This window comes from Mustela lutreola, chromosome 17 (assembly GCF_030435805.1).
Source record: "Mustela lutreola isolate mMusLut2 chromosome 17, mMusLut2.pri, whole genome shotgun sequence".
Lineage (NCBI taxonomy): Eukaryota > Metazoa > Chordata > Mammalia > Carnivora > Mustelidae > Mustela > Mustela lutreola.
Window position 1 is genome coordinate 37,377,571 of NC_081306.1, and position 15,377 is coordinate 37,392,947.

The following is a 15,377-nucleotide window of genomic DNA, read 5'->3' on the forward strand; positions in this document are numbered from 1 at the left end:
TTAGAGCTCCCTGCTCACCTGCTGTGTGGGTCCGCTCCTGACTGGGGCCGAGCTTACTGAATCTGGTGCCCTTTAGTTTGTTCTCTAACTGGAGGGAAAGGAATGCCAGCTCGCGGAGGCCTCAGATCATCCTCTGAATAGGCCAGTACCAGGTCCGTCGTTTACACCGTGTCGTGGGAGCTGGTGGACCCCCGGCTGGTTTGTGTTCAAGGGGCTTGACTTCTGGGTGGGCACGTCGTGGAGCTCTGTGCTCTGGCCAACGGCCTGAGCCCTTGACTGCTCTCTGACCACATTCTTTGCCCCACTGTGCCTGTGTTTGCCTTCGGCTGGGCTTCTGAGCAATCTCCACGTAGGCAGTGATGTAAAATGCATGAGAACAGAACGACCAGACAGGAGGAGAACCGTTCAGGGGGCATCTGTGTCTCCCTCCTCCTGCTTGCTTCTGAAAATGGGCCGAGCCTGTGGACCTGTGCATTTAGCGGTTGGAGCTAGCTTACGGTTTTTTCTGTTTAAGAGAGCGTAAACCTGAGTAGTCCTATATGTGGAGTGGGCTGTTGTAAACTCCTTTTTTAGCGCTGGATCAAGGCTCTTTGGCCTATCACATAGAAAGCAATCAAGAAATTTTAATGAATTTAATGCAAGGAAGTTGAATATGTACGTTTTTGTTACTCCAAAGTGGGAAATTCATTACTGGCTTTTAAAGAAGGGTAGTAATTACTGTCCATTTCCTCTCGGGCGTTGGTACGTGGTTTTGCCTTTAATGTTTGAAGCTATGAATTTCTTTACCATAAATTAATTAATTTTTAAAGATTGTATTCATTTATTTGACAGAGACACAGCAAGAGCGGGAACATTAGCAGGGAATGTGGGAGAGGGAGAGGCAGGCTTCCTGCCGAGCAGGGAGCCCGATGTGGGGCTTGATCCCAGGACTCTGGGATCGTGACCTGAGCCAAAGACACACGCTTAATGGCTTGAGCCACCCAGGCGGCCCCCATAAATTAAAAATTCTTGTTGTACTGGGCAATTCATGGACTTGCTATGCTTGGATTTAGTGGAGTGTGGTGCATGAGCCTTGAAGTTGTTTTGTTTTGTTTTGTTAGCGTTGTGATGATATGCATGCCAGTTCCTGATAGGTGACATCCTTCCTGGGAGGCTTTGCTCGCACTGCCCACTCCCAGGGACAGCTCCCACGATGCCTTTCCTCACTCTTCTTTCCTACTGCAGAAAGCGTGTGCTTAAGATGAATACCAGAATTTACCCCCATTTATTACTGCAAGTACTGCAAGTTCTTCCCCAGAGATCAGTATTTTTAAATTATTGGCGGGAAGACCCTTCCTTGTGACCCATTCAGAAGTGATCTTGCTCTCCTGCCGTGTGGCCACACTGTGCCGAGTCTCCTGGACACTCCCAGGGAGGGAGTGCACATCCCGTTATAACTCAGCCCCCACCTGACTCAGCAAAGGCTTCTGGGCCCCAAGTCTAGCATTTATTTCTTCCAGCCCGCCGAGAATAGCTCTCTTTCACCCAGGACAGTAACTGGCTGGCAGGAGGTGCACAACTGAATTGTGTTTGTTGAATGAACATAGGAGTTAACTGAATGAATTTGCAGCTTCCAGGGGTGTGGAGGAAGCAATGTCATCGATTTCGCGTGGTTTTCAGAGGTGGCAAGTCAGCTTCCCTCTGGGCTGTGTGGCCCGCCCTCTCTGGGTACACGGGCCAGCGTGGTTCCTGATGACTGTGGTCCTTTATACCGTCAGATTTAGAATTGGATGTGAACTACACAGAAACAGGCCCATACACAGCCCCTCACTTGCTCTTCCCTCTTTTTTTTTTTTTTTTTTTTTTAAACATGTTTGTAATAGATTGTGAACTACTCGATTGATTACAGTAAAAACAAGACTTCTGTTTGTGGTAGCCTCGGTGAGTGGTAAGGTCATGGGATTCTTTCTTTTCTTTTTACTATTCTGCATTTCCCAGACTTTCTGCGATGAGCATGGCTCTTTTTTCCTTTTTTAACACTTTCTGTTACCGAAAATTTCAAACGTGAGAACAGAGCAGTGAACTTGAACGTAACCGTCCCATCATCAACAGTTAACGTGTCGGGACCTAGCTTGCTTTACTTTTGTCGCCACTTATCTTTCCTCCAGCCCCCTGGCGACCTGGAAGCAGGTCACAGATGTCCCATCGTTTGCGTGTGTAAACACTTCAGTAAAAGATGAAGATCCTATTTAAAAAAAAAAAAAAGATTTTATTTATTTATTTGATAGAGATCACAAGTAGGCAGAGTCAGATGGAGGGCGGGCGTGCGTGGGGAAAGCAGGCTCCCCACCGAGCAGAGAGCCTGATGCGGGCCCATTCCCAGGACTCCAAGATCATGACCCAAGCCGAAGGCAGAGGCTTAACCCAATGAGTCACCCAGGCACTCCGAAGATCCTTTTTTTAAGAAACCTAACCACAATGTCATGAACACACCTTAAAAGTTAATTGTAATTTTTTACTGTCATCAAACTTCTGTTAGCGCCTGCATTTCCCTTGCGGCCTCACAGATTTCTTATGGCGCGTTTGTTCAGATCAGGAGCTAAATCAGACCGCGTGATTGGTTGGTGTCATTACATTTCTTGTCATCTATAGGCTCCATCTGTGTCTTTTTTTCTTTCTCGCTGAAGAGACAGGTCCTCTGTCCTGTAGAGTTCCCACCCCCTGCGTTTATGGACTGGGTCCCCTAGTGTACTTACTGTAAATCAGTTGTGGGACCCAGAGATTTGATCAGACTCAGAGTTGATGTGTTTTGGGCCAGAAGCCCCCTCATAGACGCTAGTGCGTGTGTCTGTCAGGAAGCAGAGATGTCTGTCTACGTTAGCACCTTCTAGTGGTCCTTGCCTGGGTCCATCAAGTGATTACTGCCCATACTGTAGCCGTTCACCTCAGCCACGTGGGTGCGCTCCACCCCCGGAAGGACATGTGAAGGGTGGCTTGTGGGAGGGATCATAGTTTCTGTGCGTGGACCGCGATGGGATGTGACTGTGACCCCCACAGCATTTCACTGCAGATGAGTTTGTTTCATATGGTTTCCCAGTGCTCTTCCAACTGGTCCCTTAAAAAAGTATGGGATTAGTTACTAACCGTCACACGGGTAGTTACCAGATTGAAGTCACTTTGAAATTCGTTGGAAACTGCTGCAGACTTGAAGACGGCAGTAAGCCAACGGTACCTGGCCCTGGCGGTCGGCCTGGGAGCGGGCCCTGTGCCTCTCGGGGTTTACACGGCGGGCAGCGGGGGGTGTCAGCTCAGCAGACCCGTGTGGGGGTGTGGGGGAGGTGTGCAGGGCTGTGCGGGGCCAGAGAGAGGAGCAGGAGCCCGAAGAGCCTCTGAGGAAGAAATGTTCTGGTCTGGTGCCCTTCTGGGCGTGGAAGTTGGAGGAGTGAGAAATGCCACGTGGAGAAACCGGGACCCTGGGAGCAGGAGCCGCGGAGACGGAGCTGTAGCAGGTTCAGCCGCGTCGTGTCTGGGGAGTGTGGCCCAAACCTGGCATGTGCGTTTTTGCTAAGTAAACCCTTTATCCTGGTTTTTTGGCTCGTTGACAATCACTGTGGGTCACATACATTTTCCAGAGTTACTCTGTCGCTTCCTTTGTGAGAATTTATGGGACTGTAGTGAATTGGGGGCTAGGACCCTGAATGTTTTATTAATGAAAATATGGACCACTCTCCAGCATTCAGTTCACGCCGAGGTTTTTCCGGCCTGTCACCCTTACAGGAGAACACATATGGTATTGTAGACGTCGGTCTCTCACGATGTGTGTGCTGAACTGAATTTATGTATTTATATGTTTATTTATATATTTATTATAATAATTTAGGAAAGCCTCGTGTGGATAAAGGGAGACGGTTGGTGGACGCTACAAGGGTATTCTGTAGAGTTTTAACGATGTTCACGGTTAGTGCTTTGGAAAAAGAGACACAGCTCTGTTTCAGATCATGTGCGGAGATTAAAGGAAAGCTTTTGATTTGGAGATACAGTCATTTACTATTTGCTGTTTTTGCATCTTGTGAATGTCAGGGGATAAACTTGGTAAATTAGTGACAACTCAAATTACAGCAATGTCTCATCTCCATAATTACCCTACATTTAAAGCATTTCATATTAAAATGAGAGGATTATAGAAATGCTTTTACTTTGATTTCCTGGAAGTAGGGCCTGACATTGTGACTTGCTAGGAGGTTTCGTGTGGTTAACGTTCAGTGCCGCGCTCTCGCCTTTTGCAAGTTTACGGTTTTCTGGTAAGACGTTCCTGATGGATTTAAAGGACAGAAAATGGAATCTCTGGGTGTAAACGTATTTTGTGAACATACAAAGGGAAGCCGCGAGGGTGTGCCGCGAGTCGCCTGGGAGCCTGGACCGAGGCTGTGGAGGTGCCGGGTGCAGCTGGCCTCTGCCCCTTGGGCCTCCGCGGCCCCGCTTCTGGGAGGCCGACGGCAGGACAGCAGGACTCCTGTCTTTGGACGTAGCAGTTCCCACACTAAATCATGAGCTGATTGCAAACGTGTGGCTTCTCTCTCCTACGAATACTTTCCAGGAGGCACACAGAGAAGAGAGGCATGTTTTATACATGGTTTGATGAAGAAGAAACATCCCCCCTTAGTCACTGGTGACATGTTTAACCACGCCCAGAAAGGGCGTTATTTCCTCCACGGGGAAGGCTCTCGTCCTTCCACACGTGTGTGCGGAACGGGGCTCGGACCGTCCCCTTTCTGCTGGAAGCCACAGCAGCTGCCCCCAGCCCACTCGGGCCCGGCCTGGCCCCTCAGCCCAGGTCCCCGCGTCGCTAATGGTGACCTGCCACCTCTTACCCCCGGCCACCCCCTGCTTTCGTCTGTTCCAGGAAGACCCAAGGTTTTGGGTCCAAGAGCCCTTTCACGCCCTCACACTTTGCTGGGGACCCCAGCGAGCTCATGTGTGGGCGCGGTTTGTCTCTTACACTCACCGCATTAGAGATGAGAACCAAGAAGTTAAAATATACTTATTTATGATCCCATTAAAAACAGCAGGAGTAAACAAATCTCCGGAATCATTTCTTGTGATAAAATCACCGTATTTCCCAAAACAAAGAATGAGAGAATAGGGTTATTCGTTTTTTGTAAGTCTCTCCTGTCTGGCTTGTGGAGGACAGCTGGGATCTCATGGTGCTTGTACTTTTCCTCTGTTGTGATAGGTTTCAGTTCAGCATGGGGAGAAAAGCCAGCCTCCTGTAGACCTGGGCTGGCCGGGGGACGGCTGTTTCCATGGGCTTTCGGATGGTGGTAGATGCCCTTCCTTGATGCTGCACCAAAACTGGATATGCCGTGGTTTCGTTTCTTTTTTTTTAAATATTTTATTTATTTATTTGACAGACAGAGATCACAAGTAGGCAGAGAGGCAGGCAGACAGAGAGAGGAGGAAGCAGGTTCCCTGCTGAGCAGAGAGCCTGATGCGGGGCTGGATCCCAGGACCCCAGGATCATGACCTGAGCCGAAGGCAGAGGCTTTAACCCACTGAGCCACCAAGGCGCCCCATGTGCCGTGGTTTCTTAACAGTCACTTGTGCTGTGGGGTCTGAACCGTCTTCAAGGAGCTTTTGTACTCTGTTAGGTTTAAAATCAATTGCTCTGTCTTGCATTTTGAATACATCTTCAATTACCCATGCATGGTTTTGTTACTTCATGCATTGATTATTGGGGGAAATATTGACTGAATTAAGAAGATCTTCTAATGTCAGTATGTCTTATTATATAAAGAAAAGCATATTTTGATCCCCGTCAAACTCAACAGATCACATTTGAAAACAGAAATCTTTGAAAGGATCTGGCATTTTGGTATAGTTTAATTTCAGATTTGCTCTAAAAGTTGAGTTGACGGTATATTTTTACAGAAATAAAAAAGAGTCATATGATGTAGTCATTGGTCTTATTAGTACCTCATAACATCATTTGGCTTACATCTCGTATTGTGTGTGTGTGTGTGTGCGCGCGCGCGCGTGCGCGTAGTCAGCACGTGATGACTTTGGATGGGCCCATCGGTTAGTGCTGCTCGCGCCCAGTGCTGGGGAGCCCCGTGAGACTCGGGCTCACGCTTACGCGCGGGCAATGACCAGCACCAGTTATCCATGGACAGCCTTCCCAGGAAAACTCCCTCATATCACATGATTTGACTGTAGTTTACTGATGAAGCTTGGGTTCCTTCTGTGCGCTCCCACTAAGCTGTGTCTGGAACACAGTGAGAAGGAGCTTGGGAACCACATGAGCTCTTGGAGCTGATTTAGAAGGAACGTGAACAGGGAATCCGATGGCAGAGCAAGCAGGTTGCCGGCTATGAAGTTCTATGAACAGAAGTTTGTATACCTCCTCGTCTACCCTTGGGGACACGAATATATCCGGTCAGTTGGCAGGTACATCCCTGAGGCCGGAAACAGTGACTCATCACAGCCTGAGCAAAACATCTTTTCCTCTAGAGTGTCCACCTCCCTTTGGTTGGTGCCGTATTAACCAGGAACGTTTCTAGCCCTCCCTTCCGCACTCCCAGTGTGCGGGAAGACTGCTGAGTATCTCGTTTTCTTAGCAATTGTGTTTTTCTCTGCAGATTGCTGCATGAATGGATTTTCCACACCTGCTGACCCTTGGGTTAGCCAACAGGAGAGCTCACGGAGTTGAGAACTTTCTGCAGTGATAGAGATGTTCTTTGAGCCGTCTAGGATGGTGGCTCTAGTCTTGTGTGGCCACTGAGCCTTTGAAATGTGGCTGAGAACTCGGTTTTTAATTTTTAGCTGGAAGTTCATTTAAGTTTATGTAGCCACACGTGCTGATGGCCATGCAAGCCTGGATCCCCAGCCCCTGACTGTGGCCGCTGCCTCAGTTTACCCCATTCACCTCTGAGGCACAAGTGTTCTTTTCTGCAGTATGCTTCAAGGTGAGGAGGACCGACTGCTCTGGTCTGGGCTTGGGGCTCAGGCAGACCCACGGCTATTCCATGGGCTGCAGTGAGGAAGTAGCTAGCTGAAGCATTTGCGAAACGTCTTCTGGCTGAAGAGGCTGGTCATTGTCTTCAATGTCTAGTACTCTGAACTGCAGATAAGTGGAGAATGGGCAGTTTTCATTTTCCCCTTTATTACTTTAGTTCTGGAAGCCCCAGGAAAGAAGTAAGGGACCCAAGAGATGGTTCCTGGGGGTAATAAAGAGAAGAGACACATTTGCTAGTGCGGGGAGTTTTCTGAAAACTCTGTGGCCCTTTCTAGCCCTGGATTTACCACGTATATTGGTTATTGATGGATTCCTTTTGAGCAGTTCCTTTATAAACAAGCGCATGAGTGTCGTGTGTCTGCCTGTCCCGTGTGGCATGTACGTGGACTCCTGCTCATAGCAGGTGGCACTGGTCAGCGTGGCTGGTCATTCCGTGTTGTGACCGTGGGTCGTGTCCTCCCCTGCAGGGAGTGGCACGGCCCATAGGGGCAGGGCTGCGCTCTCCATGGCATGTTGTATTCCCGGTGCCGGCAGAGTGCGTGGCGCTTGGAGGACACGCAGTATATATTGACTGGATGTTGACTTACAGACACAATCTTCTGTGGCTGCTGCTGGTTGTAATAGATCAGTTCCAGCATCTGGCTCACAGTCAGTCCCAAATCAGTGCTTCCAATCTGTGGTCAGAAAATGTGTCCTTCGTGTGGCAAAGGAGGGACCCAGCCGGTACCGTCTGGTAAGTAGGCTGCAGGAGGGTTGTGTGGGGGGAGTGTTGGTTTCCCTAGCCTGGAAGTAGCAGATCCCACTGGTGCCCATGTGCCCGTGATCAGAGCGGAGGCCACGACCACTCCAGCGGAGGGCGTGTGTCCAGGAAGAAGAGGAAAGGCTCTGGAGGGCACTTAGCCAGTCTCAGCACCGTTCAGTCTGGGCAGCAAACTGCACCCTGTGGGCCCAGTCCTGCCAGACTCTTGTTTGTATAAATAAAGTTTTATGGGAATATAGCCACGCCCATTTGTTTACGTGGTCTCTGTGGCTGCTTAGTTGAGACGGACTGTGTGGCCTGGAAACCTAACTTACTTAGTGTCTGGCCCTTTATAGAAATGGGGTGTGCCCGTGCTCTAACTCATACACTTTACTCCCTGCTGATGATGCCTTTTAGTGGGGTTAATCCCCACCTTTATCTTACGGTTTTCTTTGTATGGAGCTTCTATGTTTTTTAATATGTTATGGTCAATTTCAAACGTTCTATATATTTGTCTTGGGGATGGTCAATATTGAATGGGATCTTTTTTCTTATTTTCTAAAGGGTTAGTGTTTCCATGTAGGAAAGGTGGGGCGTGTGTGTGTGTGTGTTTCTTCTCTCCTTTTTTTGGTATGGGCTTTATAATACCAATTTAGTTTAAAAATTTTACACTTTGAAAACATTTCAAGCTTCCAAAAAAGTTGCCAGACTCGTTCAGACTAGTTCAAATAACTCCTGTCCTCTGCCGTGATTCACGCGTTTTTAACATTCCGCCATATTCGCTTTACTCCTTCCCTGCATGCGTATGTGCTACGTAAGAGTCGGTTAAACGTGCTGTACCCCCTTTTCCCTTCCTACTACGGTCTGTTTTTCCTTAGGATAAGGGTATTTTCCATAACCACAGCCTGGTAACGGAGTTGAGGAAACCGGACCTCACTGTGGTGCTGCTCTCTGACCCACCGCCCCGGGGACCAGGGCCATCACCTGCCCTGGGGGCATCTTTGCAGCGTCCGGCATCCTGTCCAGCGTGGAGCTCTGTGGTCTCCTTATTCTGGGACAGTTCCTTGGCCTTTCTCTGTATTGACCTTGACATTTAAAAAAACAGAGCAGGACAGCTGTTTTATCAGATGCCTCTGGAATGAGATTGGTCTGATGAGAGAGTTCTGCTGGGCTGCTGAGATGGGGGGGTGGGGACCTGGGGCTGGAATGTGGGGCGGGAGGGCGCCCACCCTCCTGTGGCATCTCTCGGAGGCGTAGCAGCTGCCCTTCCCGGCAGAGTTCACGGGAATCGCTTGCTTTAGGTATTGGCCCTAGCTTCTCCACCCGATGGTTACTGTTTTTCTTTTTGTAGTTAATAAGTAATTTTTGCCATTCAGTGCCGGAATAAAATATTTATTTTGTATCCAGTCACAGCTACCATTTTCCCAGCAGACTTTTAAGTTGACTTTTTGCATGCATTTTCTAGGTCAGGTTTTCATCCACACATGATGATTTTGTCTCTTTCTTCGAATTTTTTTTTTTTTTAATCTCATTCCTTGTTGTCTTGTTGAACTTGCTAGAATGTCCAGATACCACGGAATAAATCCCTGGTGGTGGGCTCCGCTCTTGCTCCCAGCCCTACAAGGAAGGCTTTCATGTCCGAGTCAGTGCAGCTTTGCTGCTCAGAAGCCCCTTTGGCCCACAGGACAAACCTCCCCAAGGTTTGTCCTGTGGGCCGCATGCCCCCAGTGATCCCAGGCAGGGCACGTAGTTGGCACTTTGTAAATTGGTGACAGAATGAATAAAGAGGCCAACAGAAGAGCTCTGAATGCAGAAACAGCCTGGCAGGAGGCAGTGATCAGAAGTGATAGAAGCTTAGCGTTTAACAGGTGTGCGTTGTGGGGCGCCTGGGCAGCTCAGTAGGTGAGGCATCTGACGCGTGATTTCAGCTGAGGTTGGGATCCCAGACTCCTGGGATCCAGTCCTGCTTTTGGTCTGTGCTTAGTGGGGAGCCTGCTTTAGGTTCTCTCTCTCTCCCTGTCCCTCCCCACCCTTGCTCATACGCACTCTTTCTCTAAAATAAATCAATAAATCCTTTTAAAATTAAATTTAAAAAATAATAAGAGGCCTGTCATCACCCCCCTAGCTGGGTGCCCTTGGGCAGGTGCCCTGACCTCAAGCTCCCCTTTCCTCATCTGTGAAATGGGCACACTGCCCACCTGCTGGGTATTTATGAGAACTGAAGGTGGCGTGCCAGAGCGCTGGCTTGGCGGGTGGTGCACGGGTGCCCTCTCCACAAGCCCACATCATCACCGTCACTGCCATCCATCGTCGTGACCGTCTGTGCGGTGTCTGGGTGGCAAAAGTGGCCAGGAGGCCGTACCCCGGTCTGGAGCCAATCCCGGTGGAGTAGCCTGGTTCCCACTTCCAGCAGAGGCGCCGGTCACTGACAGGGTGTCGCTGAGGACGGCTGCAGAACGGGCTTGGGCAGCCAGGGTCCCTCCTAGCTCCTGAGAGGTGTGAGCCGAGCAGATTTGTCGGGAGTTTCTCTGAGCTGTTTGCCCAGAGGGTGGGGATGTGAAAAGATGAACTCAGGCTTTCTCTTGTATCGGTTTGAGTCACCTTCGTGGGGCTCAGACCCCAGCTCACACAGGATGCTGAGAGGGAGGCTGGCCTCCTCCCATTGGCCTCCATTGGCTTGCTCCACCCTGTGGCTGTCCACAGAGAAGCATCGAGAATGGGATGGATGGCAGATGTGGTTTCGCGATCGGTCTGTCCGTCCAGGTGTTTGACGGTACAGACAAGTATAGAAGATGATCCAGCGTGTGCTCGGGGCCCATGGAGAATGGACCCTCGTTCACATTTCACCATGTACTCTCAGTGCAGAAGCATCATGTCAAGGTGACCTTGCCACGGTGTCTCTGTCCCTTCTCTAGAGGCACGGAGCCCCCGTTCTCTTCTCAGTGCCTGGTGCAGAGCCGGCCCTCTGTCTCAGTGGTCAGGGTGGGGGCGTTGCAAGTCTCCTTGTTGTGCCGTGTGCACTTCTCCAGAAGACGGCTTCAGAGGTGACACCGTGAGACACCAGCCTGCGCCTGTGTCTCCATGGCTCAGGTACCGGACCCCCGTGCTTCCTGGCTCTGCAGCCTGCCTCCTGCCTCTCCGTCGCCCCCTTCTTCCCCGGCTTCCTCGTAGCCCCTCTAGCGCTCCCACGTGTGCGCCAGCCTGCCGGGGGCCCCTCCGTGTCTCAGCCGGAGCATCTAGGCCTGCTCTGCTCCTACCCGGTCTGGGGAGACTCCCAGGTGCGTTCCCAGGCTCGTCTCCCCTGGGCCTCACCCTGTGCGGTGCCCACCCCCAGTATCCCCATGTGGAAACTAAACGGAGTTGGGAAGATGGCCCCCCGCACTCCCCCCACACCCCCATGCCCAAGTGGCTCCTAAGGCCTTCGATGTTCCTTTCGCTGCAAGTGGGTGCTCCCTGTGCGTTCGATGCCATGGGAGCTGGAAAAGCAGACGGGGTAGGACAGACTCGCTCCTCGCCTCTGTGAATCGGGGGCACGTCATAATCACAGAGAGGAGCATGTGGTGTCATTTCTGCCGGTGCAAGGAGCAAACCAGAGGACATGTTCTTCAGGTGGATGGGAGAACTGTTCCGGGGAAATGCTATTTTCAGATCTAAACTTCGAGCAGGAGCTCCTGATGGGGACTTTCCTGGGAGTAGCACCCACAGGTGCGGTGGCTTAAAGCGACAGGGGGAAGACCCTCTGATAGGGAAATCCAGAAATTGAGGTGACCCCAAGGGCCCCCGGGAAGGTTTGAAGGAGAGGAGTGCTACGCCCAGCAGGGCCCCCTGGGAGATCACATTCAGGCACAGGGACCAGAGTGCTGACCGTGGCCCTTGGGAGAGGTCTGTAGAGTGCAGCGCTCGGTGATGAGGCTGGCTCTGAGGGCGTGGGAGACGTGTGTGTGTGTGTGTGTGTGTGTGTGTGTGTGTGTGTATACAACTCCCCAAAGCCCCTGAAGGACGCCCGCTCTCCCGGGCCTGGGGTCCTCACCTCACACAGGGCTTTCCAGCCGTGCCTAGACTCATGCAGGAGGAAAGAGAATGTGCGCGAGATGTATGGAAGCCCATAGACAAGGGCGGGTTTTAACACCTGAACGCTGGGGACAGAACAGCATTAAGAATGATTGTTTCTATGTGTCAAAGATAGAAGCTTCCGTAAGGAAAGCTCATGAGCTGACAGGAGCCCCCCAGGCAGGGGCTGTTGCTCCCTGAGAATCAGAGCGCTGCCCAGACAGGCGGGAAGGCCCTTTCGGACCCTGGAGACGTTTTCAGCTCATCTTTCCAGGAACGAGGAATGAAAGTACCGTTGCAGCCGTGGTTTCATCTGGTGGTTGGAGCGGGGAGCAGCAGGTGGTAGTCGCGTGGGTTGTGCCTGGGAGCTGAGCCCTGCTTGTGTCTGTGAGTACGGAAAACCTCCCCGTGGAGGGAAAAGGTGTGTGTGTGTGTGCTTGTGGCTGTTTTGAGAGCATCTGTCTCCGTGTTTGGGATATGTGTTTGGAGGCTGCTCGCTCCATAGAAGACCGTGGGGCTAAATTCCTCCGACCGCTGGCTGTGTGGGGTCCAGACCCTGCCCCTGTAGGCTTGGTGGCAGCGCAGGAAACAGGAAGCGTCTTGGCTCAAAGGATCCTGAGTCCTTTGTGAGTGATAGGGACCCCTGCTTGGAGATCGATGAGCCGAGGTGCAGACCGCCGCAGAGGGGTCCAGGTGTCACGGCAGAGGCTAGCATTGGGGACCCAGGTTAGCAGCTCTCCCACACACGCCGTGGTCTGCACTTGCTGCCGCTATGCCAGGCCTGTGGGAGGCGGTGGGGTGGCCAGACGCCCCCCCCCCCCCCCCGACTGACACTGGAGAGAGCGTGCATGCTTGTTGCCCTGGCCTACCGCCTCCCCTTGCCTGCAGGCCCCGGGGGCACAAGGTGAGCTCTGCCACCCGTCTCCCTGCCGACCCCATTCACACCCAGGAGACCTGGGCCTTGGCTCCAGATGGAGCCCAAAGAATGGATCTCCCGGCTGCTGGGAGCCCTGTGCATGCCAGGGCTGTCCGTGGCCCTGGTCACTGTCTGCCGAGAGAGACAGGCGACCCAGCCACTGGGGCGAGAGGATGTGAGCTCCAAAGGCCTGGAGGCTGGAGCCACGTGGACGGTGTCCCTCGGGGGCTCTCTGAGGGGGACTGCAGGCAGCCCAGTGACAGGGAACAGCAGGTGGGACAGAGCCAGACGGGCCTGACAGGACTGCAGGGAGGAGCGAGGGGCTGTTCCTGGCTGTGTCCCTGTGTGCAGGGGCCCGTGGACTCCTGCAGGTATGCCCTGGGCAGGGGCTCGCAGCGGGAGGGGTGCTTCCCTCTAACAAACAAGACCGACGTCCCCTTCTCTCTCTGGGCCAGGGTGTCGGACTGTCCCAGGATCCGCCCGGCTCCACCTGGGGGCGAGCAGAACGGCTTCTCTTCCGCCTGTTTCATGTACTGTCCCTTCCTGTAAGATCCTTCCTAATACTTTGATTTACGAACTTGCGTCAGCCCAAGAATTTAATTTTTCTAAAGTAGATTTTTTTTTTTAATTTGTTTTTCCAATGCCACTGAGATTTGAGATGGGGCCTCACTGGGCAGCTTTAACTGAGCGGGGGTGGGAGCACAGACTGAGCCCCCCAGTGGGCTGCCTGCCACCCCAGGCCCAGAAGCCGCCCCCCCCCACAGCAGCCCCCCCCCCCTTGAACACTCCCTCCCCCGCCCCAGCACCCCCTTTCCCTCTCCTCTCTGGACTGGCCTCCTTTTAGCCCTCTTGTCTGTCCGAACGTCCGTGTTGGTGCAGGCCCAGGACTTCTCAGCAGCCGGGCCCTGCAGTGTCCCTGCTGCCTGCCTGCTGTCCCGCCAGCACGTCCTCAGCCCTCGCCGTCCCCTGCCTGGAGCTCTGTCCAGCTTCTTCCGTGACGTCGTTCCAGTGTCACTTCCTCAGGCCCAGTTGGGGCACTTGTTTGCAGGCTCTGCATTTTTTCAAGGTATTAGTGCTGTTTGTAACTGTGTATTTTCTAGACTTAGTGCTCTCCTCCCCTCCCTCTTCCTGCCTTGTTAATCTGGAAGGTCCGGGAAGGTGAGAACCATGCATGGAAGCGTTTCTGGTGTGGCCTGTGAGGTTGATCTGGGCCTCTTTCCTGTTGGGTGTGTGGTGGCAGAGGAGAGCGTGAGTGTCCCCCCTCCCGCCTTCCAGGACCCACAGGTGACATGGCTGTTTGAATAGTCCCTCCCTCCCTGTGCATGTGCCGTCAGCATCCCTGGGACGCCCGGTTCCCGCACCGCCTTCAGGAGCCTCCGCAAGCACAGCAAACCCTAGCAGCATGGTCAGCCCATGTTCGGAGATGGTTAATCCTTCGAGTTTCTGGTCTTCTGATTCCCCCTCTAACCTCTAAGGGACTGAACGGTAACTCTGACACGTGGAGATTTGATGCACGCATTCATTCATACCTCTTTTTCTCATCAGTAATTTTGTCCATTTTTTATTGCAACTCTGCCTTCGTCTTTAACTAGTTCAGAACGGTAATCTCATTTTGTTCACGGTCACCGACGAGGCCAGGGAGGTTAAGATGTGTTTTTAATAAATTAACTTTTAAAATGTGTGAAAATTTCAAAGTCAGTAACTTTCCATAGGAGCAGATGATTATCTCTTCAGAGAATTCCTCTGTCCAAAATGCCTTCTGTTCTGGAGGATTCCAGACTGCTAATAAATTAGCAGAAAGCTCAAAGTCTTTTGTTCTGCAGTTTATTTGGGAGTTTATCCTATAAGCCTGCGTTCTGTAATTCTTAAAAGTCAAAAATTTTTGGTCATTTCTTTTTTTTAAGATTTTATTTATTTATTTGACAGACAGAGATCACAAGCAGGCAGAGAAGCAGGCAGAGAGAGAGGAAGAAGCAGGCTCCCCGATGAACAGAGAGCCCAATGCGGGGCTCGATACCAGGACCCTGAGATCATGGCCTGAGCCGAAGGCAGAGGCTTAACCCACTGAGTTACCCAGACGCCCCAATTTTTGGTCATTTCTAACAGCCAGTTTTTAAAAGAAAGCCCCAGACAGTGCTCAGTAGCTTCTGTGCTCTGTGTTTCCTTTACTATTTGAGACTTCTCGCTATTCTGTCTGCGGTCCACACTTACAGAAACTTGGGAAAACATGGAAATGTAGAAAGGAGAAAAGCCCTGTCCAGCTGCTTGCTGCGGGGACCCTCGCTAACACAACATCATGTCTTTTCCTTGTGTGTGCTTCCTTTTTAAAGGAAGGCATTTTGCTGAAACTGCATATTTGCAATTTCACAACCACTGATGATCTGAGTCCCTCTGGTCCGGACTATAAGGTGCCCTTTTTTAAAATGTTAATGTCTGTTTAACCGAACTGCTCTGCCCCACTAAGCTGGGAGTCCTCTGCTAGCCCGCTCACCACTGGGCTTCGTGCTGAAGTTTCCTCAGGGGGAGGCTTGCAGAGGCCTGGCAGGCAGCTCCTGGCACCTGGCCCTGCTTTCTGTGATTCCCCCTTATCAGGAAGGAACCTCTCCACCCGTCCTTGGCAGACAGCACCAGATAAGGCTCCTGGTAACCAAATCCAAAATAGGATTGCTAGTTTTTTCTGA

General features: G+C 51.7%; 1 protein-coding gene across 1 annotated transcript in view; it reads left to right on the forward strand.

The window, feature by feature from the left end:
* FOXK1 (forkhead box K1) overlaps positions 1-15,377 on the forward strand; it is a 57,074-nt gene that overhangs the window by 2,212 nt on the left and 39,485 nt on the right. The window lies entirely within an intron of this gene.